This window comes from Gossypium hirsutum, chromosome D10 (genome assembly GCF_007990345.1).
Source record: "Gossypium hirsutum isolate 1008001.06 chromosome D10, Gossypium_hirsutum_v2.1, whole genome shotgun sequence".
NCBI classification, from domain to species: Eukaryota; Viridiplantae; Streptophyta; class Magnoliopsida; order Malvales; family Malvaceae; genus Gossypium; species Gossypium hirsutum.
In genome coordinates this window covers 23,455,588-23,461,676 of record NC_053446.1, presented here as the reverse complement: position 1 = coordinate 23,461,676, position 6,089 = coordinate 23,455,588, and positions in this window count along the sequence as shown.

The window sequence follows — 6,089 nt, the reverse complement described above, 5'->3', positions numbered from 1 at the left end:
CGCTTCATTTGGATTGGATTTTACCTATGGTGAGATAAAATATTGGGTGAATATTCCTTTTTACTGCACTGGTTTCTTGTTTGGAAGAAAAAAATCAATTTCCTTATTACCCTTGTTCTTTTTTTTTTTTAGTCTTATAGAAAGTAAAAAAATATTATTAGATATTATTATATAATTTTTATATAACAATTTAATAAATATATAAATTTATTGTCATAAATATATAAGTTTAATTATTATTTAATATAAAATAATTTAAATATATTTTATTATTTATTATTAATATAAGTTTAAAATATTTAAATTTTATTGCATATTATTTAATATTAATATAAATTTTATAAACAATAAAATAAAATTTTATGTTATATTATTTAATATTAATATAAATTTAATTATTTATTTTATTATAAATACATTGTAAACTAGTGTCTATAATGATCATTTTTTATTCTCATCTCACCGCTACAGCTGCATTTGAATCCAAACACACATTCACCGCTATTTCTAATCTCACCGCTACAGTATCCAATTTCACCACTACAGTAACTAATCTCACCACCATCACTGTTTTTAACCTCACCGGAGGCAAACGCACCGCCAATCCAAACTAAGTTGTAGTCTCCCGCCAAGTGGTATGGTATGGACCATTTTGCCACTGAAGAAAAAGGAAAGGTAATATATATAATTTTGAGGATAGTCCTGTACAAATCTATTTGTGCAGATTTAGGGTAGTTTGGATGGGCGGTGTGTTTATTTTCGGTGAGGTTAAAAACAACGATAGCGATGAGATTAGTTATTGTAGTTGTGAGATTGGATACTATAGCGGTGAGATTTGATATAATGGTGGAGTGTGTGTTTGGATTCAAAAGCAGCTGTAGCTGTGAGGTGAGAATAAAAAATGACTATTAAGGACATCAGATTAGAATTGATATATAATAGAAGTTTTTTAAATTATTTTACTTTTATAAAATTATTAAAATATGTGAATTTATAAATTCATTTAATAAAATATTAAAATGTATCTTCCAATATTTTATTATAAATATTTTAATGAATTAAATAATCAATTTAAATTATTTATTAGATAAAATGATAATTATTTTTAATTTTTTATAGTTAAATATTCTTTTATAACAATGATACATATTACTTTCACAAATAGTAACATTATACTTGGATCAATTTTTGAAGTATCTAAATAGATGATTTTTAATAAAAAAAATATAGTAACATAAGAAACAATAAGTTTCATTATTATTAGAAATTAGGTTATGATACAAAATGTTTTTACAAATATGAATTCATTAAACTAGTTGCAATGGTTTCCCTTAACATCGCGATTTCAAGGTCACTTTCACTGTTAGAAGAACTCGATTCACCTTGATCAAAAATGGACTGAAGAGACTGGCATGTCGGGTATATTCTCAAATTGTCGAAAATCCTCATCATTTGACCAAGCATGTCTTCGAATGTAATTATGCAAAACCATTGTTGCAATAACTATTAAAACTTGCTTGTTGAATGAATAATTTGGAATATCTTTTGATATTGGCCATTTTTTTTCCACACTCCAAATGTTCATTCAATCACAGAGCGTAACGAAGAATGAGCATGATTGAGGTTTTTTTTTTCAGATACTCAACGATTACCTCGACGAAAATCAGGTAAATGATATCGTTCCCCTTATATGGACCTAGAAAACCTGCCATTTGTGGATATCCTAAATCCACAAGATAATATTTTCCTACAAAAAAAGTAAAACATAATATCAAGTTTAAAAATAAATTAAAAATTTTAATATTGTTTTTATGTAAAGATTCATTGAAAAATTAAAGTTCAACCTGGTGGAGGGTGTGGAAACTTTAACTCTTGTTTTCTAAGTGTCTGCAAAAAAAATCTACTATCATGTGTTGTTCTTTCCCAACCAGGAAATGCAAAAATAAAGCACATGTTGAAGTCACAAATTGCCATTATATTTTGAGTTGGTTCACCTTTCCGTCCGATATACAGTATTTGACAAGAAGGCGAAATGCATGCTTTTATGTATGTTCCATCTATGACCCCAATACAATCCTTTAAAATAAATACAAGTAATGAGATAAAAGTTAGAAATAATTTATATTTTAAAAATATAAAGATTGTGTAAATTTTACCTCAAAGTGAGGCCAATATCTTGTATCATGTCGAATATGGTTTGGCACTTCCTCGAATTGACCTTCAGTGGGTTTAATTGCGTCTGTTCCCATTCGAGCAAATATATGCAACATATCAGTAAAAATTCAACTAACAGTTTTCCCATATCGTTGAAATCGCTCTGTTGCATTTGAATTTGATTCTCTATTTCCAAGAATGTACAATGATAATGCTAACTTCTCCATCGCCGATACTTTCCCATGCTTTAAGCCATAATTTGTTTGCAAATTGTGCAACAAGCTGTGAAATATATTTTTTGGCATACTAAAACTATTCATGCAACGATCATCATGCCCATTTAATACTTCGTCCACCCACATTTGACCTATATAATTTGAATCCATACACCGTTGCATAGTGAAATAAGTTTCATGGTGTACCAATACACTGCTTAACACATATTCTTCCTCTTCATGATAATTGTTGTGCTCAACTTGTGTAACAATTGTGGCTATTCTTCGTTAAGCTTCTTCACTTAATTCAAGGGTGTCATAATTCATATCAAAACTATTATACATATTGTTAAATTCATCCATAACCTGAAAAAGTAATCAAATGAAAATAAATTAATATTTTGTGACATTCTATACAACACAGAAACTTGAATAAAAACATAGCATAAAAATACCAAACATAAAAAATATCATACATTAGTTTTACACATAAAAAGGTAGTATAGTTATATTACAGTAATAATTCTAAGGAGCTTATGGTGGAGGTGGTTAATGGTATGGTTAGAAGGGAAATGAGGATGTTGCTACCAAGGATGAAAATGATGCAATTGGATTTTGTTCAGCATACCCACGTTGAAGCAACAAAACCCAAACATCTGGATCTAAGTTCAAAAACACTTCTCATTTCACCGGTATTTAGAACATTTTGATGGCAAAATAGTACAATTCATCTTTTTTTTTTGTGGAATTTCATCTCCCAAAGCATACAAAGCATCCATTGCATTTGAAATAGTATATTGAGAGTGAGGAAAAATAATTACATTCACTGACTTCCTTGGACTAGCCATACTCTCACACAATTTCTCAATCTGAGTAGTTAATGTATTTCTTGATGACTTTCTACTTGAACTTGATTTTTTTCCTTTACTGTGTACAACCTAAAGTGTTTGCTTTCTTCGATTAGGAGTTCTATGAGAAGGTTTTGATGGTGCCTCATTAGGAGGAATATCTTCATTCTCATTACTATGTTCATCTGAATCACCAAATCCCTCATTAGATGTAACATCTCCCATAGGAACCCCACTTGGAGGAACACCAAAAGAAGGTGCTCATGCATTCTCTCCAGTGGCTACAATGCCACCAAACATTTGCCACATTAACTTATTCAATCGTGGTTCAATTTATTTTTTCTTAAATCCTTTAAAATCAGGATTTTCCTACATAACATGTTAAATGTTAAATGTTATACTAAGATTTTTATATTTGTAAATTATTAATTTCAATAAACTTTATGCATTAAAATAATGATAAAGTTAACACTAACCTGTATTTTTTCAGCCCACCATTCTTCGGTAGCATCGACCGTCTTTTTAGATGGACACCATCCTATACTTATAGATTCCTTAAGCAACTCCCTCCATAACCTCCATTCCTTTTTTAATGTATCCCACTTAATTTTCAATTGAGGTTTTTCATAATTTTTTTGTGTTTTTTTCTTGAAAAAAAGAAATGATATTTTCCCAGCCTTTTGAATTTAGATGAGTTGTCGATCGATTACCAGCATTGACTTCATTCACGCAAATTTCACAAAATATCAACGTCAACTCATCATCCCAAACAACTTTTGTTGCTAAGGTACTATCTCCTTCCACAAAATTTCTTGTCTTTACCATCTATTATTATTTTGATTTTAAATGTCAACCGACATAAAACCATAAATATATATATCATAATAAGCATCATTTAAAGATCACCATTATAACAAATATAAGCAAACATATATCTTAAGATATCATGGTATATATACATCCACGCAATTGTAAAGCTTCTTCAATATTTCTCACAAAAACTCTTTAACAATTTGGCATATTGTACTAAACAAAATAATAGAATATAAGTATTTAATTTTCACTCATATGGGAAATGTAATGCATGTATATCGTGTCTCCACACCGATTTCCAAATATGAATGAAAAAACTAAGGGTGTCCAATATGAATACTTAAAAAATATGAAGAGTCAATGTGACATAGTCTAGCATTAGCACCAAATCATACAACATTTCATTACTTCTTGGATAATTGTATAACCATGTTAGATAGATTTTCCAAACCACCTAAGTTTCATATATCTAGATTTTCTAAAGACGTATAATAATTCGGCCTCTCAAACACAAAGATCTGTAGGGGATTGAGAAGGCTAAAATTCTTTCAAAAAGGGGATCTTTCAAAGCTGAGTTTCTCAAGATTTGTTGGTCTCAGAAGCTTACATCATTTGAAAAGAAAACTGATGAAGCATAATGACGTATATACCTATATGGAAAGACTACATCTTTAATATCATTAGAGCAAAACTCAATTGCCTATTCAAATGGAATGAAGTAGTTTTTAAACAAACCCTTTTGTTCCTAGCCTACTAATTTTTTGTTTTTTAAGAATTTTCCCCGATTTTATCGTTTGTTTCATCATTTCAATCTTGTATTAAGAAGAAAAACTACAACTGAGCACTACACTGCACTAAAAAAATTCTTAAAAAACTCCCAACTACAAGCTAAATTTTTGCATTCATTGTAGAAATGGAAACTACAACTCGTATTTGCAGATACCCCCAACTGATCAATAATCCGATCTAAACTCGAAAAATTTAGAAACGAGACGAAAACATAACATGAACATGATACCATACTCAACATAAATATATATGTAATCACTAAATTTTGTCCGGGAAAAATTTCGTGTTTTAAAAAAATAAATTGCATTTTGACCCCTAACTTTTTTGGAATTGCATTTTAACCCTTAAACTTTCTTGTAATTACATTCAACCCTTAAAATTTCTTGAAATTACATTTTAACCCCTAAACTTTATTTAAATTACATTTTGACCCTAAATTTTCATAAAATTACATTTTGACCCCAGAAGTTTTGCTGCAATTGCAGTTTAGTCCTTCTGGCAGCTACTTGCACACCTGCCCTCCGAGATTTCCGGCCATCGGCCTAGGGCATGGCCTCCCTCTCCCCTAGCCACCTGGTACCTGCAAAAAGAAGAAAAAAATCAACTATAAAAGGGGTTCAAACCCCAAAAATGGAGGCCCCCCCACGAATTTTTTTTAAAAAAGAAAAGTTTCAAAAAAAAGAGTTTCAGCAGCAAAAAGAAAGAGGAAAAAAGAGAGAAAGAGAGGAAAAGAAGGAGGAGAAGACGGCGGCAGCACTGTTGCATCAGCGGTAGCAAGCGGCGGCGGCGCAAGCGACGGCGGTGGCACCTAAGGCTTGAAGAAGAAGGCAGAAGAAGAAAAAAAAAGAAAAAAGAAAAAGAAAAATAAAAATAAAAAAATAAAAAAATTTTAATAGTCGGGTCGACCCGACACGACCCGATCACCCAGCAGCAACCCCCAACAGGCCAACAACCCAACAGCTTGGCAGGCCAGCAGATTCGGCCCAACAAACAGCAGCACCAGGCCCAACAGCATGCAGGCCAGCCCACCCAGCCCAGTCCAGGAAAAAAAGGAAGGAAAAAAAGAAAAAAAGGAAAAAAAAAGAAGAAAAAAGAAAAAATCAAGCTCGTATTTTTGAACCTTTCCGGTAATTTTGTTTTTACCCACTTTTAATTTAATTCGTGTTTTTTGGATGACATTTTTTATATTATTAGTATAATTTTAGCCATTTTTATATTTTGTGTTTATGTTTTTAATTTTATTTTATTTTAAATAATTTTAATAAATAAG